Source organism: Eumetopias jubatus, unplaced genomic scaffold (assembly GCF_037043125.1).
Source record: "Eumetopias jubatus isolate StellerSeaLion01/CBP00866 unplaced genomic scaffold, mEumJub1_p1.0 scaffold_1, whole genome shotgun sequence".
Taxonomy (NCBI): Eukaryota; Metazoa; Chordata; class Mammalia; order Carnivora; family Otariidae; genus Eumetopias; species Eumetopias jubatus.
Window position 1 is genome coordinate 132,386,609 of NW_028274807.1, and position 24,466 is coordinate 132,411,074.

General features: G+C 41.4%; 2 protein-coding genes across 19 annotated transcripts in view; one reads left to right on the forward strand and one right to left on the reverse strand.

The window, feature by feature from the left end:
- The window catches only part of SATB1 (SATB homeobox 1), a 98,937-nt gene extending 75,625 nt beyond the window's left edge, over window positions 1-23,312 (reverse strand). For 2 of the 8 annotated variants that reach the window (XM_028099055.2, XM_028099050.2), the window contains exon 1: window positions 23,072-23,310. The gene's annotated coding sequence lies outside the window, so the exon portion shown is untranslated. Of the gene's footprint in view, window positions 1-490; window positions 526-1,952; window positions 3,697-16,994; window positions 17,207-23,071 lie in introns of those variants that run through there. The other 6 variants (XM_088026327.1, XM_088026338.1, XM_088026324.1 and 3 more) reach the window with 6 other exon arrangements.
- A 499-nt stretch (window positions 23,313-23,811) lies between these two features.
- Window positions 23,812-24,466, forward strand: part of LOC114205552 (uncharacterized) — a 126,486-nt gene continuing 125,831 nt past the window's right edge. For all 11 annotated transcript variants that reach the window (XM_088026362.1, XM_088026348.1, XM_088026365.1 and 8 more), the window contains exon 1: window positions 23,812-23,898. The gene's annotated coding sequence lies outside the window, so the exon portion shown is untranslated. The remainder of the gene's footprint in view (window positions 23,899-24,466) is intronic.

Below are 24,466 nucleotides of genomic sequence, written 5' to 3' on the forward strand. Positions count from 1 at the left end.
TTAAAAACCCCAGGTACTTAAGCATTACAACTTATGTGTTTTAGCATTAATATTTAGGTGTCTCTTAGTAATAGAATGCTGTTAATTTAAATAGCAAAAACCTTGAAAATACTTTGTGATATACATATTAGACTGAAGTGCCAAACTCACTTTTTAAAAAAATCTTGATGATTTTGGTAAAACACAGTCACTAGCATTTAAAAATAATCTTGGTACACAATGAAGTCAACATCTTAATTGACTTCAGAAAAAACATAGATAATTGTTTTCAGTTATATTATACATTGGACATCAATTTTCATACTGTTTATAATAAAGCAATTAGTACAATATCAAAGTCACTTCTAAAATGCACTTTTAATTGAACTGATAAGAACAGGTTTAGCAGAATTATTTTATAAACTTTCATGGTACTTTATGTGTGGGAACTCACCAATACTAAGGGAAAGGAGATCATATTTAGGAAAGCTAACAAGAGTATAATAATTACCACTTTCTTCCAGCTGTCTGGTAATTCAACATATCCTGTACTTAAAAAAAAAAAAAATTATTGTACCAAAGAAGCTACTGAGATCTGTGTTTGTTGAAAGCCAGCTTGTATTAGCATGGCCTTTCTGTAAGCATTTCTTCCCTCTTTAACCATAGATTACTTTGTCCATTATAATCAAGAAAAGAGGTGAATGGGGTTGGGGGAGCAATGGTAATCTGTAGGTTTAAAAGCAACCTTAAGAATGCCAATTGAAGAACTATAAAGTTTGAGAAATAATGGCCATTTATCCTTGTACTCTAGGGTGGCACGCTGAGAACTAAAGGTTTACCGTTGATCGAGGTCCCATCTGTTTTTGGTTATGAGGTTCATTAACAATAAATGTGCCTCTTTTAACCACTTTTTATCAAGATTACTCTTTTCCATTATATTAAACTACAGTCTAAAGCCAAAATTAGAGAGCAATGATTATTAACTTATTCAAAACACTGTTTATAATGTTTTATGTGGATTATAATACAGAGCTGCTTTTTCTGAAATTGGTTGCCTTACCCTTGAGCAGAAGATGAATTTTAAAACATATGATTTGAAAAGAAAATACTTAACCCGTGGGGCAATTTGAGAAAAAAAAGGGGAGGGGAATAGACAACAGCATCAAAGTTAATGCTACAAAACATATTAAGTAGTCATGAGGCTTAACAGCATTATAAACTGTACAGCAAATGAAAGTGATAGATTACAATTTAGTTAATGTATTGACAATCAAAACATCATATAGGTCATGCAAAATTATCCTTCCAATACCCACCTATAAGAGTCTATTAAACACTCAGTCATCTTGTAAAAAGCTTTATATTATAAAGCGAAATTACATGCACATAAAACACCCAATTTACTCATTTAAACTCTGCCCAAGGCTAAAGTTCACCAAATCTCAGTATGGTATTGGAAGGAGCAGCCTCCACGGGGCCTGCTGGACTGACAGCACGGGAACTAACTACGGTCTCAACAGATGCCAGGCTGAAGAGTTTCTTTGAGTTACATATTTTAAAACGCATTTTAGTGTAACGTCTGGTTGGCACACAGAATGCAGGCTACTTTCTCAAAATCCCATTTCCCTGTCCATAAACCAAGTCTATATATGATCATTACTGAATAAAACAGTGAAATCAGACACATCTATTATTTCCTCCAAAAAGAAAAAGAAAAACACGAAATTCCGGTTTCAACAACCTATTTTTTGCAACGTGGGATCTTTTTCAACGAGTTCCTTGCTGGATCGCCTCATTCGCCCCCCAAAGAACCCCATAATCACATTTTAAGAGATTGTGCCCTTATCCATTCCATATGGCCGGCACGATCCAGGCCAAGCTTTCACTGTGACCTTTTAAAGAGACAAAGAAGCAAAGTACTATCTAGAAACAGAAACACTGCAGTTTTACTGAGTGAAATTAGCAAAACCGACCTGAAACTCACCACTTCAAAACTTGACAGCATATAAATAACAAAAACAAAGGAGATTTCCTTTGCAGCCCGGGTTCTTGAAGAGAAGTTCAAGACTGATGTTTTCTATGTCCTTTTTTTTTTTAATTAAAAAAAAAAAAGCAGCAGACCTGAAGGCGACTTCCCCTGAAATTGTATTATTTTCTCTTCCCCTACCCCCGCCCCCCTAAGCGGGGGAAGGGCAGAAGTAAACGACTAGAAGAGTAGCCATGGGAGAGGGGGTTTAAAAAAAAAATTCACAATTCGAAAAACAACATATATGGTTTGTAAAATGTCTAACCTCAGAGAACGGGGTTTTCGATGGGGGAGGAGGGGAGAGTGGGAAGTAGGGAGGAGGGAGAAGATAAAATTGATCTGACAAGTGATTCGTTGGGGGGAAAATCGTAAAAACAAAGCAAAACCCGTTATGAGCTGTACACTGTGGTGGTGCTGGGGAGGCGAGGTGGTGACTGAGGATTCTCTTTTAAAAAGAAAAAAAAAAAAAAATCACTGCGGACAAGGTCTCCAGAAAGGAAAAAAAGGTCCCCTCGCTTCCCTCCCTCCCTCCTGCTCGCTCGGGTTCTTCGGTGTGAGGGCAGAAAGTCTACTTCTGGCTGTCACTTGCAATATTATTCTCTAATAACCCCGGAGAACGCAGAGAGGGGAAGGCCACCTCACCTCCCTTCCAATCGCCCCCACCCCCTCCCCAACAATTGCGACTAATTATTAACAAACCTTAAACTTTCTTCCTACAGCCCTGCACCCCCAACGAGGGCATCTACCGGGGAACAGCGAGGGTGGGGGGCAGAAGGTCGCGGAAAGAGCCCCGGAAAGGCACTGAAATGCCACTTTTGATTCGGCCCTCGCTGATAGCAGCCCCGAGGACCCTCTCCCAGCCCATTGACGCGGGGCTGCGAGCGCCTGGGAAGCCGAGTGAGTAGGGAGAGAGAAAGAGGGTTTGGGGGGAGGGGGAGAGAATCAGAAGGCACCCCCAGCCACCTCTACCGCCTCAGCAGCGACAAACTCCCCGCCCCCTCCCCCCAAAAAGTCGCCAAGCTCTCACTCAGCCAGAGTCCGAGGTAAACAACGAGCACCACAATGGCACTGGGACTTGGGGGGAAAAGAAACCCAGAAACCCCAACAAAACTGATGAGGAGTTTCCCGAAATGCAAGAGGGGGTGGGAAGCGTCCTCTGGAGTCGCCCCGGCTTTATGCTCGGTCCCCGGGCCGGGCTAGAGGGCGGCTGTTGCTGTTGTTGTGACGAGGCCGGTTGTTGCTGGGTGGCACAGGGAGAGGTGTGTGTGTGTGTTTGTGTGTGTGTGCGTGCGTGTGAGCGCGAGTCCCCGGACGGGGCTGCTTCTCTCTCTCTCTCTCCCTCGCTCGCTCTCGCTCGCTCTCCCCCGCGCTGCCGTCTCTGCCCCCATTAAATTATTAGTTGACTCATCCCGGCCGCTGTCGCCGCCGCCGCCGTGCCCAGCTCGGCTCCGCGCGTCCGCCCGGGCTGCAGCCCTCTACGCCGCCGTTCTTGCTGCTGCTGCTGCTGCTGCTGCTGCTGCCGCCGCCGCTGTGGCTGCCTCTTCTTCCTCCTCCTCATTTTAATACAAAATCACCCCGCTCGCAGCCCCAGCCCCGAGCACGCAGCCTCCTCCCGGCCGCCCGCCGCCGCCCCGAGCCCTTCCCCAGCGGGGCCGGCTCATCCGCCGCGTCCGGGGAGCGGGAGCGAGCGAGAAAGTGGCGGCGGCGGCGGAGGAGGAGGGGGGAGGGAGAGGAGGAGGAAGGGGGTGCGGAGCGGAGGAGGAAGGCGGCGGGGCGGGGGGGGGGCAGGGTGCAAGGAGAAGGCGGAAAAGGGATGGGGATTAAAACCCGGGCTGGAGGGCCGGGATTGGGGGAGGGGGCGGGGGCGGCGAGTTAAAAAGCAGAAAGACAAGTAACTAGTGAATGAGTGAGGGAAGGGGTGGGGGGGGAGCGCACGATTTCCGGCCCCGGGCGCGCAAGAATTTGTAATGAGCTTGATTAGAGTGAGGCGGCCCGACATTTATTACACACAATACCGAGAATAACAGGGCGCCGCGCGAGGGTTAGGGCCGGCCGCCGCCAGGCGCGCCGGGGAGGGTGAGGAGGGGAGGGGAGAGGGGGCTTCCCAGGCAGCGGCCGCCTCGGCGGGGAGGGGAGCGCGCGGCGTGCGGGCGGCAGGGGCAGGTGTGCGAGAGTGAGCGGGCCGGGAGGAGGGACGCGACTGGCGGGGGGCCGGGGCGGGGGGGAGAAAGTGCCAGAGAGGAGGTGGCGAGGGCCATTGGGGAAAACTAACCAACCACCCACGCGTGCAAAAGCCACAGAAAGGAGTACGTCGGGAGCGTCGCGGGCGGGCACCCGAGGGGCAAGCCAGGCAGGAAGGGCGCACTGGCCTCGCGGGAGAGGGGCCCGGGAGTGCAGGTGACAGGCACAGAGTACAGAGGTAGGGGGACTTCAGGAAGTGGCAAAGGGAACATTCGGGAGGTAGATCTCTCCGGTGAAGCGCGGGGGTTACAGAAACGATTGCACAAGAATAAAGGCCGGGAGCCCTGAAAAGCCCTCGTGAATATTTATCCTCAAAGGAGGTTGAATCCCAAACTATTAAGAGCCGACGTTTAAAAAAAAAAATGAGCAAGAGCTTTCTGTATCTAGTCAGGGGTAGGTTCAAAAGTCTCTCACTTCTGAGCCATAGAACACGTTGGAGGAAGAAATAACGTGGCCCATAGTGGCCAAGTCAAACAAAATCTGGGTCACTTGAAAGAGATGTGACTTGTTATCACAAAGGAGAAGACGCGCCACCATTCCTAAATTAATTTATACCGGGTGAAAGAAAAGTTTAGGTTGGTAAATACATCTGTCGTAGCAATAAATACTTCTGTAATCTAAGGTAAGTTACCCAGTTAGATTAATGGTCATTAGTACAGAAGTGTGCTCCTCTTATTTAGATAATCCATTAAATACAGTTCCTATAAAAGTGAAGAACATTACAATCTCATTCAAAACAGAGATGCAGCGTTTATCGCTTGGGTTTCAATACTAACATCTTAGAAGCCTGAAGGCAGTTAATCATTAAACAAAAACAGAAATGTTGTAAGAATTATTTTTCAGAATACACTAGTAGGGAAAAGAGAAAAATCAGTCAGATAAACATTTTGTTACACATAAAAAAGCAACAAGTTAGCACAAGTACTGAGATAAGAGGGAAATATGCAAATTAAGCTCTTTAAAGCTACCAATACACTCTGAGACACTGTTTACATTAGAAATCTAAGAAAAGCAGAAGGTAAAGCAGTAGATAAAGAATAGGAAATAATGGCCTCCTGGGGAGAACAAGGAGAAACACAATGAAAATATATCACTCTAATGGCACCCAAGTTTCACTCACAAACCGGAAAGGTTAGTCAAAATCGAGGAAGGCAACTGTGAATCTTGGCACATATAAACCCAAGCCTTGAGCAAAGGAAGAACATGTGATAATAAACACAAAACACATCAAAAACAAGAAAATATAAGGCAATCTTTACCAAAAAGCCCAAATGATACATTTTTAAAAGGGGAACCGTGGGGGAAATATGGAGGAGGATTTTTTAATTGAAGTATAAGAAACACAATCAATAAGGAAAAATACAAACATGGGAAAAATGTAGCACGGGTATCCGAATTGGTATTGTGGATGGAAGTACTTAAGCTTATTTTAGAAAGATATTTGATATTTAAAAGAAAAACACAGATAACCAGTTATCAATAATCTCTATGGCAATGATTTTTGCAATGATAGGTTAAATTAGGAATTTCCAAGATGTATATTTTAAGAGTTGCTTCAAACTGGTGATGCCTGACATGTTTCCCTGAAACCTGCTTGGTTTTCAGTAGGAACAGTGCATTCTAGTATCACACTGTGCAAATTTACAAATAGTAGCAAAATTTTTAGAAAGTAGAAAAACTATAGTGGACTACAAAACAAAATTTATCCATGCAACTTCAGCTCAAGTGAAATATTAAAAAAAGAAAAAAAAGGGAGTGAAAGTTGTTGGATAATACAGAACTTGAGCAGAGAAAAGAAGACTAAAAAGGGCTACTGAAAATGTCAATATTAAAACACAATGGAACAAAATATTGTAAATATGTTTATCCTATCATTTACACAAATAATATAAGACAAAAAGATCCTGATTGCCTTAGTCTCCTAATGACTTGGCCAATACTGACATAACTAATGGGAATTAAATAGTAATTTTAAAATTTGAATAGCACCTATTATCCAGGAATTACGAGCTAATTCTTAAACACGACCTAAGTGTGTAATAAGGATGGACATGGCCTTGGAAAATGATAAAATGAATGAGGATAGAGACATCTAATGATGACTTTATTATAAAGAATGCCGACATAGTACAATTATGTACATATTAATCACATATATATATACTAATTTTCCTTCAAGTACATTCTTTATTTCAGAACTATATAAGAAATGACACAAGGAGGTTTATGTCCTCCAAGTGGTACAGTACATTAATGGACTTATTTACTACATAGTATCTCCCTCTTTAGAATACTTGTTGTACCCTGAGCACTGGCCAGTGTAAACCCAGGTTAAAATAAAGAAGAAAAAAAGATAATTAGGAAAATACCACCTTCCTAGGCATATGTGAGGATAAACTATTATGTTGGAGGGGGAAAAAACATCAATTTATTCTATACAGGCATCTTATATTTGGTAATAAAGATGCAAGCAAGTATAGAAAAAAAGTTAAAATAAACTTTATAAATCTAGCTATCAAAATGGAAAACCTCAGGAACATGAAATATTGCAAGTCAAATACATGAACTATTTAACATGTGGATGTACAGTTAAAACAGAATGCATCAAATTTTTATCACAGGAGAAGGCATTCAAACTGGCTACACAAAGGTAGCAAAGATAAAATATTGTAAAAGATACACAAGATTTAAAAAAAATAATGAAAGGACTACTGCATATTTCAGATGGCACCATATTAAGATAAATATGCAGGCAGATATCCGAATGCATTAAAACACATTCAGAGTTCTGAATAGCACATACATTTGTAATAAACAGAGAAAGCATTTAGAATTTGAACGCTTTTAAGATATGGCAACTCCGCCAGTGACTGTGTTAGCGAAGCAATGCTTACCACCATAGCACTTTCTAAGGACATGTTTTGTTTTGTTTTTTTTTTTTCATCTTTTTAAATTCAAATACAGTTGGCTATCTCTCTACACTCTTAGCAGCACAATTTACGTAGCATATTGCTCTTTTTATCGTGTCAACTCTTTGTTTTTTGGCTTTAGCTGCAGGTGGTGTTTTCCATATATGAATTTCTGGGAATATGGTCTGTGTTGGCCATATAAGGATGTCGATTTGAGCCATATGTTTTGCTGTCATGTGTCTCATTTTGTCTGTCTGGAATGTCAGGACTGATTTCCACATCGTTTCTTGAATGGACCAAATACAAATTTGTAAGAACAGAGAGGAAAAAGCTGGGGCTGGAACTCAAACAACTTTGTCAAAACATATATTGAAGAGGAAATGCAATATCCTGTAAACATTTGCACCCTTCTTCTCACATCTTATCTGTGACTGACATCATCACAACTGCACAATTTAGGAGAGAATCTACTTGATCAAGTTCAGAAGTTTGCAGTATATGCGGATGCATGAAGCTCAATCAAACAGACCCCACATCTTTGGAGGTCATGGCATGGCACATGTTAGCTGCCCCACTCTGACAGCCCTGGGTCCAACTTTGAACTTGGGGAAGGGAAAGTAATTTGCTTGCTTAGTGAATAAATGGAACTCTGATTAGCTTTAAGCTAATCTGACTAATCGCACAAGAAGGCATGGCCCCCATTTCTCATAGCTTCTTGCATTGCTCCTTTGTAACAGTCATCACAGTCTTAATCAATTAACAATTTGGCTAATTATTAGCTTAATAAATGTTTCGCATAGTAGACTGTAAGCCCTATGAAAGCAGAGACTGTCTTGCTCACTGCCTATTACCAGGAATTCATACACCATCCTTGCAATATTTACATTATGAATAAATAAATGAGAGCAAAAAGCTCATGGTGTCCCTTGCAACCAACCTCCACTGCTAAATGCAATGGTAATTCCTTTTAGAGTTTGCACTAGTGAGGAGGCGGTAACCCCCCCTAGGAAAGGTGATTATAACATTTAAATTTGAATTCACTGAAATTAAATAAAATTTACAACTTAGTTCCTCAGTCATGATTCATATGTTCAATAGCCTCATGTGGCTAGTGGCCATTGTGTTGGACAATGTAAATTACAGAACACCTCCACCACTGCAGGAAGTTCTACTGGACAGCACTTATCTAGAGAACTTCTATAAAAGACAACTTAAGTAAATCCAGGACATAGCCAGGAAGAGTCTTAGAGGTGCTGAATGGCTTTCAGACATTCTAATGATGTCCAAATTGAAATCATTTTACATTTTAGAATTAGCCCATAGATCTGTAAAGTTGCATGGAATGAGGCTTGTGTGCTGCCGCACACAAATTTAAGACAACTTTCTAGACATGTCTGTATTTGAAAGGGTCCTATTGTACATTTGGAATTATATGCATTTACCCCAAATGCTGCTTTCCATAAACATTTAAATAGCTCATAGGTGAAGTTAAAAACCACAGGGTCATTTCCCACCCTCATTCCCACCCGTGAATTAAGTAAGAATAGTTGCCATTAGAAATGGCTCTTTTGGAAGCTTTAAAGTAGGTACCTACTCAAAAGGGGGTGGGGGGGAGTGGGGGGTGTTCCAGATACAAAACAAACAATGGTGTACTGCAGAAAACAATAGTAAAAGGCTTGAATATGTTTCAGGGGAGATAAAAGAGAAATGATAATGGACTCTAAATACGGGGCTTAAGGTTTTTTTTTTTTTTCCCCCTAATAAGTGAGGTTTCAGTTATAGACAGACTGATAGTGATCAAAAGTTATTTCCTGATTACTCTGGGGTGGATGTGAATACCCACTGGTAGTTTGTGATATGGTTTTAATAGACAAGGGTCATTATTAAAACTGAGCAAAGAGCTAGTTTGGGGAATGATGGATAAGGGAAATGAAGAGCCATTATAGATGGCTTCTAGAACTTGACTGGATATCTGGGTCTTTTACCCAGAAATATTACCATTTTAGCAAAAATTTATCGAGCAAAATTTTTTAAAGGCTACCTTTCCTTCCACAGATGTCAGTATGGATCATAGCCTTGACAAAGCACAATGGCAGTAATTCCATCAAAATTGGTATCTCTATCTAGACTCACATCCAAAATTGAGTAGGGACAGGAAGGAATCCGGTCATTGCTGCTGATCTTCCAGTGTTGCTATCCCTACCAAAGTACTTAACAGTTTCAGGTTGCCACATTTCCTCCCCCGTTGCTTCTGGAGTGAACTTCCTCCCGCTTCTCACCTGGGAACCTCCCTGGGCCATAGCCTTTAATATACAGCTTGATTGCACCTCTCCTGTCTGAATCCTTCTCCAGCTTTTAGTTACTTCCTTTGATGTTCCGTCACACTACCTGTCCTTCAGTGGGACATTCTCTATCTACCTATCTGTTCCTCTGAACTGCCAAGTCTGTACACATTCAGAGGGTATACTTATGTCTGTGTTCCTAGAGTTTCCCACAGTGTCATCACAGGAAAAGGAATCCAAGAACTGTTCTTATGAGAGAGTGCTCATAAGAATCTTAGATTCTTGCAATCTTAGGAAGTAAAGCCAGGTGCCAGGATCAGAAGTTAGTTCAGTGGCTTCACATTTGCTGCACATCGACGTGACCTGAGGAGCTCCTTCAACAATCCAGATGTCCAGGCGGCACCCCACTGCAAAAAATCAGAATGGCCGAGAATGGGAGCCAGGCATTTAGTTGTTAGAGCTCCCCAAGGTGATGCCCATGTACAGCCAGGTTTGGCATCTACTGGATAAGTTCATGTTTTGGAGATAGGAAGTCAAATATACCTGCCAGGACATCTTCAAAGTGAGCTTTTTAACCCAAACCTGGAGTCACTTGGAAAACTTAAGGCTGTTCTAGGAACCAGCACTTGCCCCCAATTTAAGGAATGTATGGGCAGGCAAGCCACTTGTTTTCAAACAAACAACAACAACAAAAAGGTGGGAGCAAGCTATTAGATCATTGATTTGGTGAAACAGGGATGGTGTGTAAGGAACCACGATAAATTAGCATTTGGGCACTTACTTGAGATTTACTGAGGTGCCAGAAATCCTGTGCAGGTATATGATTCATCATTACAGACATAAGTGACTAACCACAAAATTACACATGGAAGTAAAACTCTAAAACCAGTCTATTATTTACTGGAGCCAGAACCATACTGGTTTCCTGTCTTTTTTCAACATAGATGAGCACGAGTTTTTCTCCCCGAAAACTTCAACCTTGAGTAGGTTTCCTCTTGAACAGTTGAAAAAAACTGTTCAACTTATTTCCAGGCTAAGTCCTGCACTTAAGCAGAACTGAAGTATTCACATCGTCCATGCCAACGAGCCAATCGATGGCAGAGCGTCACAGCCCCGCAGCTGTGCCATACTCTCAGGAAGCTCAGGGGATTTTAATTCCAATGAAGTCAAACTTTTGACTTTCCAATCAAACTTTAGCCAAGACATATCAACCAAATCTTCTTAGTGATGTGAATAGTATGCTAATCTTTCTTGGCTTAATTGGAGGGAGGAACATATTGAGGTTACAATAGACCTGAATGTTTGTCCACATCATTTCTGGGGAGTATCATCCAAAGGCCTCACCTGATATTGTACTGCCATCCCCATCGCCACAAGGCACTGGACAGGGGTTGTCCATCAGGAGAGAAAGCCACCACCAGAAACAACTGCATCATACCCGAACAATGATTAAATACCACTATAATGCTAGAAATGTGTTGTAGCAAAGAAGAAGTTGAATAGAAAAACTAAAGTACATTCTATTTGGGATGATGGAAAAGATCTGGAAGCAGATTGTGGTGATGGCTGCACAACAGTGTGGATGTGTTAATGCCACAGAATCGTACACTTAAAAATTGTCAAATGGAACATTTTATGTTATGTATCTTTTACTCCAACAAAATAACTAAAAACAAAACAAAACTAAAGGAAAACAATCTTTCATATATTCCTAAAATTGGCAGATATATACATATTATCATGAAAATATCATGCCAAGCAGAAAAATAATGAGCTACAACATACTGAACAAACCTCTCCTCACCGCCAACCTTCCATTGCTTTGTCCTTACCCGCCAACAGCCACAGTCCAGTCTATGCTAGATAATTAATTCACATGATGAATACCTGACCCAAGGATAATTAACATGGATTGGTAATTAGAGACCAAGATCCCACCCAAAGTAGGTAATTTGATGGTCCTCTGATGCAAGAAAATGGTTCTCTTTTCAGATTTTATTCTATTCCATGGCATGTTAGCAAAAGCAGAGAAAGAAACATAGACAAAAACAAACAAATAAGAGTGCTGTAAGTACAAAAACTCTTTTTTGGATGTTTTTGAATGAGTAAAAATTAACTATACTCATAAAATAGTAGACCCTCCCAATTAAACAGCATGTAAGAGTGTCAAACACTTGCATGCAGGATAGCCACAGATGTGCAGCAATGGTATAAAAGTAGTCAGTGTAATAATTTCTAAGTTGTCTCTGGATAAGAACATAAAGACATAAGGAAATTTTTAAAATAAACAAATAGAACTTTTTGGTTATAAAGAGCCCAAATGGCTCTCAAATTTAATTTTATCGGTCACTTTTTAGTGACAGTAATAGGATTATTTACCTCTACATGCAATAATATCTAATACCATCTTTTTCCATAAAATATTGTCCTATATTCTGTTTCCTATCATCTATTCTTACTGATTTTATATTGGGGATTTTTAAAATAATAATGGAATTTTCAATGTGTTGGAAATTCATGTATAAATTAGGTCTCACTGACTTCATACCTACCCATATGTATTTTTCTGATGGACGCATGACTAAGGAATATGAATAGTGAAGCCAAATTAAAATTACATATTTATTATGTATAAAATCATAAATAAAGTACTAAAAAATGGCTGCACAGTACAGCTGTTGCTAGAGCATATCCAGTTACCTATTTTGTAGTTGCCTCTTTCTTAACTTGTGTGTTTATTGTGGGATTTAATTCATTAGATAACTAACATGGACTATAAATATACATGCAAATTTCCAGCTGATATGAAGCAAAAAGTTGATAAATAATGCTACAGTGTAACTTTAAAAACAGAACTAGTGAGCCTTGAGGCTATTTTTTAATCATTTATTTTTATTTATTATGTAAAGACTATTTTCGATTGTATTGTTTTTTTATATATATAAATACACTTGGGAGAGAAACAAACAGCATGTTTATGAAAAATTTTGATGGGGACCAGCTTGTAACTGTTTTGAGACTATATTGCTTTAAAGATGGACAATACCCACCATTCTATTATTTCTACAACTGAAAAAAACCCACAGATTCACATTATACTCAATGAAAATTAAACTCATCTCTCCATAGAAATAACAAGGCTCTCAAAAATAACTTTTTAGTTCACTTTGCACAAAGGGGTTTTGTCACTAAGAATTTACAATACTGCAAGCAAAGGCATCTTCATGGCTGGCATATGCCACAGTTTAGGATATAAACCAAATCTTGGGGCATTCTCAGTAGGTTTGGGAAATCCAATTGCTTGGCCAACATCCAAGTATGAATAAACGTATATCTAATATACATGTAGCATAACATTATACATGTTCACAGATAACGTTTGTTCACCATAGAAGAGAATAGTACCCACTTTAACACTAGTCTACCACAGTTTCCATCAGAAATTCTTTCAAACCCAGAATTAAGCAACTCCCACAAAAGAAGAAAAATGACAGTGGGAAGAGTAGTGGAGAAAAGACAAGGAACCAAGATTTGGGTCTTGCTTCTTCCTTTTTACCAGCCTGCTGAGTGACCCTTCGTAAGTCAAGCAGAATCAGGTTCTGTATCTATAAAGTGATGGAAAAGAATCTCATCATCTTTAAGACCGCATAAAAAATTCTCTGCCCTCAAGTGTAATTAAAAAAAAATGAAGTTCACTTTAAAGAGAACATAAAGATATAAGGAAATTTCTCACATGCTACATTAGATGTTTATCTCTATATAAGAGACAGGTGTCAAACAAACAAATAAAGAAAAAGAAAAACCCACTAAGGCAAAGAGAAACTTTAACTCACCAGATTCCATCTGTTACATTTGAATTCATGCATAATTGATTATCCATGACTGGTAAGTTCTTTCCTCACTAGCCGACCACAGTTTTCTAAACACTAAGTATTAAATCACTACTAAAGTAGACTACATTTTAGAAACAGCAAGGGCAGAATAAGAATATTTTAAATGAAAAATTACATGCCGGTTAATAATAATACAGCTGACCTATGTTTAAGGGAGAGAAATTTTAATCATGTGCATATTAAATATTAATAGCCTATTCTGTTATTGTTATAATAAGGTTAAGTAGGCTTCTCCATGCTTAAGGAAAGAGGGAGAAGTAGGAATGAATGCATAATGGTGCAAAAAGATACAGAGACGGGAGGCAGACATAAGGAAAATGTGTCAACAATAAACAAGAGGAAATGAGAAAGAAGGAAAAGATGAAGGTGGGAACTAATCTCTATGTGTCATTATGATTGCCAGAGTACTGGCAAAGAAGCAGCATCCTTTTATTTCAATTTTAATCATTTCTGAATTTTAATACCCGGCTCCTTTTGTAATTCTCCTGGCATTCCCCATATGCCTCCATCCCAGCCAAAACACCAGTGTAAATTAAATGGCAGGCAACCACACCACTGATGTAGCCTCCCCAAAGAACCTACCAGGTGACCAAAAGCAAAAAAAAGGTATGTCTACCTTACAACCCTGAGGACCTCTTGCCAATTAACTGGCTGAATGTTCCCTACTTTCTTTAATTTTGAAAAGAAGGACAGTAGTTAGGTAATCTACAGATAGAGAATCATTAAAAAAAAAATAAAGCAAGCCAGTAGTAATACAATAATCAGTGACCATCAGGGCCTGGAAAAATGAGTTTGCTCTCACTGGCACTAAGGAGCATCACATGATTATTTAATTACAGCTCTAATTTTTGTCTCGTGGATGGCAACATATCAACAATTAATAGGGCAAATAGAGGAGACTGTTTTTAAAGAGACAGAATGTGCATGATAATGTAATAGGTCACACAGCAGTGTACTGCTTGAGGAATAATTCCTTTTGTGGAACTAGATACGGCTGTCTTGCAAATAGCTCCATACAGGTCTCAAAAAGAAAATAAATTTAAAAAGCAAGAGTGTTTTTTAAATAACTTTCACTGAACTTTTCAGAATGTTTTAGATGCATTCCTATTGCAACTCTAGCATCAATTTTAAGGAATGGAGTGAAATCTTTGTTAATACAAGTACTCTAAATCTTAAAATATTTTTTCAACAACGTACATAGCTAAATGAAAAATTTCTTTTTAAGCAATGATCATGACAGATATTTATTCAGTGGGATCCAGAAAAAAAAAAATCATCATTTTAGTAAAGAACAGGTAGAGGTCAATCAGCCATGGGCCACTAGTCCGTAGTATTTTTGGTCCTATGATATCAGGAAGACCATTACATGGGTGACCTAACTGCAAGGACCTTAGGGGAGCGCTCTCTGTTGACTCCAGTACAGTCTGTTACTACACCAACCACCAAAGGACCATGAACCTAAACTGAGATTCTTCACCTAATCCTGAAGGTCAGAGACAATGAGGATAAAGCAGACCCTGGTGCTATTGTCAAAAAATGACACAGCACATAGTTAAAGAAGAAAAACATTCAATTATCCAGAAAACTGGGACATGTGTAGATTAAGTGTCCAGATAACCCCAGCAAAAAGAGAAAATTAGAGAAAAAAGTCTCTTTTCCCATTAAATCATTCTCAGCACAAGCTAAATTTACTATTTTATTATTAGTTTAGCAAATCTTTAATGAGTGCTCACTATGCAAGGCAAAGGATGCTAACTGTGGAGTTTCTACTATTTTATAGAACACAACAGACATGTAGCTTACACTGAATTTCTTTTTTGTAGTCTTTTAATACCTTGTGGAAATAAGTAACAGCAGCACCTAAAAATTTATAAAGTGGAAATATTAGCGGACTTTAAAATGCTATATAGTATAAGTTTACAAGGTCTACATATCCAAATTAACCAGGGGAATTCAAATAGTTAACCAATTTAGTAGCATTGTCTAAGTAAGGCTAAGTCCAGCTTTAAACTCTAGTCCAGGCACCTTTGTTCTGCCATACCAGAAGCCAAAGCAAAACCAAGGGTTGAAGTTTGGAAAAGGAAATAGACTTAGAACTACCTCTGTGATCAAGTGCTCAAATATATCTTAAATATCAGGTTATAGAGAATTGTAAGAAAACATAACTTGGCTACTACAAAAACGGTGACTAAAATCATTCTACAAAAAGAAGTATGAAGAGGTGCTAAATCAACTCAATAAGTTTTTAATGGCTTATGTTGGCCAGAGTCATCCAAATATAAGAAAATGTAGGCATCTCAAAATACAATGTGGGAAAGCTAAAACTGCTGAGGGGCAACAATTTCTAATGCTGCTGGCAAAAGTGACCAAGTCAATAACAATTACAAAGAAAAGAGAATAGAAAAAAGGAAAAAAAAAAAGAAAATTATATATCCCGTGAAAAGTTTTAAAATTAAGTTGTAGTAGAAAACATTTTGATGATTCTGGATCAAAAATGTGACTCTATACATTCTAAAAGAATATTTTTAAAAGAGTCTAGCAAGCAGCAGCTTGTATGTAAGTAACATGACTGTTAATATACAGTTAACATGTCTCAGAAAAGGCTGTAATTAACTGTCTACTGCTCTAATAACACTAATAAGCATACAGTATTATTAAAATACAATGACTCCATACAAAGTAAGGGTGTCATTTTTTTTTAACTTTTAAAATAATGTTCTAAATTGTTTTTGAGTTCTCTCAAACCACCTAAAGAGAGCCCACCCCTAAGAATTTTTTTTAAAGAATAGTTATTAAAATATTGTTCTTTTCTTCCACAGCCTGGAGAAATCTGTCTAACATTAAACAGGACATCCAAGTATCATTTCAGTTGGTGAAAATACAACGGAAAAACACCTGGATTATTTTTTATCAATTCTATATATTCTTTTAAAATTTACAACTGAAAGCAGTTTTAGTTCTTCATTCACTGATAAAAAAACTTTTTAAATCAGTGAATGGGGAGAGGTTTGCTATTATCAAGAATCACATAGCCCTGTTGTTAATCTCCAGTGATTTCCATCGTCTGGTTCACTGGAACAGGAAAACTCAATTGCATTCAACATCAAACAGCTAATTATAGATACGCTATATTGAAGACAATCTCCATTTCAAAAGATATCTGCATATACTAGGTTCTATTTTATTTATAGTAATTATCACAATAAAATATTTATAACATAAAACCTCTTTTACCTTAAAGTCCTTAACATTATAAACATTAAAAGGCCAAATTGTCATTTACATGCTCTTAACGGCACATCTGAAACCATTGAGTAAGACTAGAAAGGAACCTCCAGCAATCAACTCTACTATATGCCTGGCTTCCTGGAAAACAGCATCTAAAGAATTCCCTCTCACACAGATTACCACCTTTTCTTTAAATATCTCAAGGAAAGAGGGTCTCATAGTTTCCCCTGGGAGCTGCCTACCATATTTCACCACCCAAAGAAGAATGCCCACTGAAGAATTTTTGTTGGTATCTGGTCCCAAATCATCTCCAGCTGAGAAAAAGCAACATCCCAACACAGAGATCTCCCCGGGAAACTCAATGCCTGTCTCTCCTCCCTGTGGTTGTAGCCCTGATTCTCCATATGAAACTGAGGGGAACTTTTTTGGCACTTACCCTCCAAATATCAGAGGCTGTTCTCCAAATCTAGCCCTATAGGAGAGCTCTCAAAAAGTAGTCTTTGATGAGGTGACAATGACGAAATTCTCTCTGGCACTGCTAGCAAGGCAGAAGCATCCCAAATGAGGTGTTACCAGTTGCCTGTGAAGCAGCTGGACCATTACTGCAGTTCTGAGGGTGCGTCACAAATCAGGTCATAGCTCTGAGTAGAGTCCACCCACTTCACCCGGTACAACGCCCTCCACTTCCTGCACACCTGGGGGGAAGGGGTACAGAGGAGGGGGGCCGGTGCAGGTCCACAGACATTCTAGTAAAGGCACAACCAGATGCAGCCTGACATCTACTTCTTCTGCAATCATTTCAGCTTCATTTGGGGGACCTGCACCCCGAGGTACTCAAAAATTTGTGCAACAATAAGCAGCTCTAAAATGAGTGATGAGTGTAATAAAATATTGCACAGTGAAATGTTTTATCCAGCAAGATCTTTCCTCCACTGGAAACTGAACCAACTCTTAATTTTTGAATACAAGACACTTCACTACCAAATGTCAAATAACTGGACTGAATAAATTTCAGCAGAACCTAGGAACATAAATGCTGGGGTACCAGTTAACTAATTTTTATCTCTCTTAACTAAACTAGATCATCACATAAACTGAATTACATCCTTGAAAGTCCATTGAAAGAGGTGATTAGAATTTCTATTATGAACCTTCAGACAGCAACAACTGTGGAAGTGATACAGAATAACTTGAAAGAATAAAAATAGGCCAATATGCTGGAGAAATGCTCTGCTACTAAATCTCACCCTGAATATATATACACACAATCTGTATCTATTTACTCTGAAATGAAATATCTGATCTTAAAAAAAGACTTTAAAAAAATAAACAGCAAAAGGTACCGTTGGCTTAAGTTCAAAAGTACTAAATAATGTGTGTTAATGTGTTGATCACACTCTATGAAGACATCAAGTTTAAATAGACTTACCATTGAGAATAGCACTCAGGAACGATATATAAATTACCATAGTAGACACTTTTTCTTTGGTATAGTGAAGAAGAATCTTGTGTAACAGACTTGATTTATATGCTGTATTAAGACCACATTCTGCTCTGATGTCAATGGAATATGTGATTAGTGATTGACAACTGTGTGTAGATGATGGTGTAAGAGCTACTTATAGAATGTAAGTGAAAATAAGCATTTTCTCAAGTTAATCCTAAGTTTTAGAATTCAACTTTGACAGTATTTTGATGTTTCCAGGGGTCCTGGAAAAGAAGGGACTTTTAATTTAAAAAGAAAACAATAAATGCATTTAGTATTATTCTTATAAGAAAGTTGAAATCTCTCTTAAGGTTGGCAGATTAACAAGGAGACAGAGGGGATGAGAATATTTTCAGAGGAAAGCTAACAGTATCAATCAATCAATCGATCGATCAGCCCCTTTGTACTCATGTTAGCAGATCTCCATTAACAACTGAAACATTCCATCTAAGACTTGAAGGTACCACCCTTTATCAAAGTTATTCCCTAAGTAATAAGATAATTTAAGTAATCTATTTGGAACTTTGCAGAAAGTTAATTTAGCAAACACACACTTCAGTGTGTTTGAACCTATTTGTCCTGAGGTGAGGCTCTAAGATGACTATTTTAAGTGGCATGCAGCCTCTTTGGGGGTTTTGCTGTTACAGTGGAGGAATGTATAGTAAAAGTGCATAGCATTTCTTTCGACTGGTTCTCACACGACAGAAATAAGATCATATTACTCTTCTTTAAAGTTTTGCCATTGGTAAATGGTAAGAAAAACTCCTCTCGACCCCTACCCCCAACCAGGAAGAGTCTGAAGCCCTGGATTATAGTACAGGTAGATATTAAAATGGAGACAGAGCCGTTATTTAGTGGTGACAGGAATATAAATACATGCACTAACCTATAAACTGGTATTTACTTCAGGAAGGTAAGTAATATTTTTCCTCTGATTGCTGAGCTGTCAGTTTAATGCAGCGTAAATAAACAGTAGGTGCCTGCTAGCTCGAAGTAGGAAGTGTTCATTCCACACGAGGAACAGATTACTGAAGCCTGATGCTCATCATGCTGAAACATAACTTTCATTTTACCAGAAAATACACCCTACCGTGGATGATTTTTCGTGCCTGATCTATTAATTAACTTAACTCTGTTCTGTCAAAATGTAAACCAATTTGTTAAAATCATCCCAGAGTTCTGGAGTTTGAAAACCAAATCAATTTGAAAAGCAAGAGTAATGACTATTCTATAATCTGATCACAAATGCTAAAAATGAATACTAAATATAATAAGCATAAACTATACAAAACTAAAACAAAGTACATATTTAAATATAGAATTTAATAATCTGAGTTACTGAATTTACTCAAAAATCTTCCTCCTTTGCCAATTAAAAGCAACTGGCACCTTTAATATTTCACAACCTTGTGCTACTTAGGTCCATTCAATATGTATGCTTATTCTGCTGTCTGAAAAATCTAAAAGTAAACCATTCATAAAAATCAAATCACACTCTCTAATTCTAGTAGAAATATTACTGAACTCTCCTGAGAGAAGTGGCAAGTTTGAAGATCAAATGATGACACCCTTCCTAACAGCATTCATGTAAAATGTGGGTTTCTTCCCATTTTCTATATACCACAAAGCTCTGACGGTATATAGAGCAACTAATTTTTTCCTTATACACAAGTATTTAGCAAAATCTTTCATGACATTATTTAAAATGGGAACTCATCTAAAAAAGACAGAAGGCAATTTGAGGAGGTTTTTATTTAAAATGTGGACAAATTCTGATAATTTAACAGTGGACTGTAAAGGAAAAAGAGGGGCTTAAAAATATTTTTGCATTCGATAACATGTCTAGACATGGTCTGAAGATTGGGTCAGTCATATGCATTTATTTTATATATTTCATCAACCCCAAGTACTAATATAAGAGTCATCCAACACAACAAGTCTTAGAAGAAATGATTTGTTTGTGTAAAGGGCATATCAATGTATGGCCCTCTTGGAAATTTACAGAGGAGATGAAAAACCACTAGAGTGCTTTATAGAGTCCCTGCTGTATATCCAGGTTGTGTTTAGCTTAATAGTGTTTGTAACCAAAAGATTTTTACAATAATGAGGAACAGGTGCCTGTCACCTGACCTTTTAGGCCTAATTTACAATCCAAACCTGTCACATGAAAAAATAATTGAAAACCGCCTTCAGATATTTCAGTCTTTGCTAATTTAATGTAGTCTTTCTTAACCATCACTCAGCATACCATAGCTTATTCAGTCACAAGTTCATATAGCTGGCAACAGACTTGTCTGCAGAAATAAACCAATACTCATTTTGTTGTTGTTCTTGTTTAAGATGCTGGGAGACAAAAGAACTACTTTTGTAGGTTATCAACCAAAGAATATATTAATTTATTACAACAACTAAACAAAAGGCATGCCTTGTGAATACTTTTACATACAAAGAACTATTATTTATTACATATTTCAGCTTGTGGGAAAATGAGGAATGCATTGATTCTGGAAATAACTATTCAGACTTTTGGAAGTTCTTTAGGTCTTCTTTCTCTATCTCTTTTCTTCCCCCTTCTCCCCCTTGCTCTCCCCACCCCCACCCCACACACATTTTAAGGCACCAGTTACTTTAGGAGGGAAATCCCTATCTATTCTTTTTTCATCCATCTTTTGTATTCATTATCTAGAAAGGAGTACAAAATTGAGCAGTGATTTTTGTTTCTCTTGTATAATCTTGTTACATGTAGCCATAGTTAAATTTAACAATGCTTTGTATTTTATAGCTACTGTTTACATGTTATGTGTTAGATATGACTGAACAACTCTACATTTAAAATATTGTTTTCATTAGAAAAACTATGAAGTAGTAAGTATCAAATGGAGATGAAGAATAAACATGCCTGGTGTATTTATAAAATGCAGTCACTTAAAATGTGCACAAATAGGATACATATTTTGCTACTGTTACATTTTACATAGTATACACATGGTCTAAAGTGTATTTAATAATGTGCCTAACCAAGTTAATTAAAGTATTATGTCTGGTGACTGTGTTAAACACTTGGAGAGGTAGTGAAAGATACAGCCAGTTACTTCTGCTAACTAAAGTTGAAATTATGCACTTATTATAACCTTTTCTAACAATGTGAGAAAAACAGAGTAAATATATTAAATTTGTTTCACAACAGATGCTTAGGTTGTTAATATTTAAGATGCCTATTCATGCTATTCCTGTCTGCACATTTGTCAAAAATGTAAGCTTGAATGCTAATGTTTGCCAGCAGACTGGAGGAGCCAGTATATGAATGTACTACTGTTCTACTAAAATAATATGCAATAGAAATAAAGGACCGCTGCTAAATCAAAGCATTAGTACCCCACAGCAGATTAAAGGTTTTTAGAGCGAACACCTCAACCTTGGCTTTTTCCAGTCTTAAAGTACAGTTTTTGTTGTTGTTGTTATTGTTTGCTTTTGCAGGTACGTTTTACTATAGAATAAATCTTACAGTCTTGACACCTCAGAAAAATCCACTTCAGATAGGGTGTAAATTTCAATAAAGTTTCAACTGCACGAGTTACTTCCTCAGTAGCACAAACACTGTAGATTTTAGAGACTGCTTAGGACAAAACCTGACACCGACCAGTCGCCTTTCACTCATTTCTTACCCCTCCTCTGTCTTCTGGAAAAGTCAGGTCCCCTGGCCTCCAAGGATGTAAGCAGGGAACCCCAGCCAGTCCGGGTAGAATGGTTTTCTCCTGAGAACCGGACGTCTTTCTGTTTTCCCCGTCTCTTATACAACCGTGTAGAGTCCAAGTCTTAGAACATTTGCCTGGAAATCTGGAATGCCGCGAAGGAAAGTTCGCCGAGGAAGGGCACAGAGGTCAAAGTTGCCAACCAGGGCACTTTGAGAGGCGATCCTGTGGTTGACACTAGTAAGTAAGATTTGCAACGCCCCAGTGGAGGTCCGAGCCAAGACCTCCATCAAGAGTCCTGAGCCCCTCTTCGTCTTCTGGGGTCATCCGAAGAGTCCTGCTCAGTGCACTTCCCCGGTACACCCGTGTCACTCCCCGTACCTGCCACCTGCCTGCTTTGTGCCTCTTATCGTGGTTGCCCAAAACCACGCTCCGCCGCCCCGGGAACCTCCGCAGAGAAGCGCTCCGAGAAGGCCGCCACGCTCGGGTCGGGACCGCAGGAGGGAGACACGGTGCGGACCCCGAGGCCGCACCTGTGATGTCTCGGTCCTACTAGTAGAGCAGCACCTCTTTCTGCCTCCAGCCCTACTCCAAACCTACATTCACTCCAGGAGCCCCTTCAGGACCGACCTCACTACCGCCAGCGAGGGCTCGAAATGCGTAGTGCCGCGGCTTTCAAAATCCCGGCTCCAACTTGAGCGCCCGGGCGCCCGAGTGTTCCCGGGATGGAGAAGTTGCCACTAACTTCCTAGGCCCCTCTCCTCCGCCGCTCCCAACCAGGCGCGCGGGCGGGGGGCGGAGGAAGGAGGAGATGGACCGGGGAAGGATGCTGAGCTTACTTGCGATCCGGCGGGGAACGTTTCCACTCCCCCAGCCTACTCCGCCGGGCACCTTTCTGCCAGCCCAGCTTCGGGGCGCACAGAGAGGCTTTCTTTCCCTTTTCCCGTTTGCTTCCTTCGGTCTTTTCGGTTCCCCTTTTCTCTTCCAAGAGGGGTCATACTGACGACCTGAAGGAGTTTGTTCAGCCAGGGTCTGTCAGGCAGGTGTGTTAGGGTGCCCACACCCTGAGAGAGAATGAATGGCATCTCCAAGTCCCCCATTCCGGGTGCTCTCCCACGCTCTACCGGCCCACCCCTCCCGGGTTCGGCTGCGCACGAGAGAGGGGGCTCGGAAGACCCTTGCCGCCGGACGGCCACGAGAGGGGAGCCGCGCCGCCCCAACAAGGGGCGCCGTGGGTGGGTGCTACAGAGAAGTTTGGATCGATTCCGAAAAAAGAGAGAGAGAGAAATGAAAGAGCAAGAATTGGGGGGAGAGAGGCAAAGGAGCAGAACTCACTCAGGCATGGGCGTTGGGGGCGGCGGTGGCTGTCGAGTGCGGGCCCGCGACCAGGAACAGCTCCCCGGGCGGGCGCGCCGGCGTCGGACTTCCGAGGCAGCGGCTTCTGCCTCTTGTGCAGCCGCCGCCGGAGCTGCGGCTGCCACGGAAGTTAATGGCAACTTGACTTCAAGTTGTCTTCTTTCCCCATCCGAAGTGGGCGTTTAAAGGGGAGAGCGAGGCGAGGAGCGAGCTAGCGAGCGCGCGGGGCCGAGCGAAGGAAGGGGGGGAGGGAGGAGATGTTAACGGGGGGGAGGGGGAGGGGGCGGCGGCGGGGGCGGGAGGGGGAAGGGGCCGGCGGGAGCTGCTCTCGGCTCGGCGGTCGCCGCGCCCGCAGTCTGGAGGCGCACCGGAGCGTCCGGGGCGCCCCCCGCGGGAACCCGCAGCTCCCCGGGGCGCGCATCCAGCCGCGGCTCCTTCGGCCCGGCACGCTGCGCCCGGGGGCTCGGCGGACCCCGCGTCGCCGCCGCTCCCGAGCTTGTGCGACGCGGGCTGGCCGGCGGGGCGGTGAGGGCCCGGCCCGCCTCCCCAGCGCCCGCCCCGGCTTCTCCCCCTGGCGGTGGAAGCCTCGGCGGTCGCCGGCTACACTGAGCGCGCTGGAGCCCGAGCCGAGCCGAGCCCGAGCCGCTGTCGCCGCCGCCGCCGCCGCCGCCGCAGCCGCGCGCCGCTCCCAGGCTCCCTCCCAGCGCGCCGGCCGGGGTGTGGGGGGCGGCGGGCCGGAGGGACTAGGGCGGGCGAGAGGCGCGCGCTGGGATTGGCGCCGAAGACCGGACCCTCAGCCGCTAGGGGTAAGTGTGGGCGCCTGGGAGTACGCCACGGGGTGCGCGGCGCGGTTCTCGACGCCCGCCAACCCTGCCCCCTCACCTCTCCCGGGCCCCCACCACGCGCACCCCTCCTCTTGCCGCCTGCGGCTTCCTCTTGTTGTTCGTTGTTTGGCTGGGCTTTTTTTTTGAGGGGGGGAGAGAAGCGGGTGATTGTAGTGTGTGTGCCAGCGGAGGAGGAAGTCAGGTGAGAGAGCCCTACGCACCCCCCCCAAAACCCAGCCCGCGTGGGGTGTATCGCTCCCCACTAGGGGCATGTGGGCCAATTTTTTTCTGTAGTCAATGTTCGGTCGAGACGATCTCTCCTAGGGGGCCTCCTTCCCTTACAGCCAGCTCTGCCCATCTCCCTCCATCCTACCCTCGCCCCTCTCGGCACCCATCCATGAGTGCTGCACCCCAACTGAGGAGCACGTGGTGGAAGGATAAGGAGGGGGACCCTCTTGCAGACCCCCACCCCGCGCCCCTGCCCATTTGTTTAATATGTATCCTCCCATCGGCAACTGTACTTCTTTAAAATCCGCTGGGAAGAGACCCT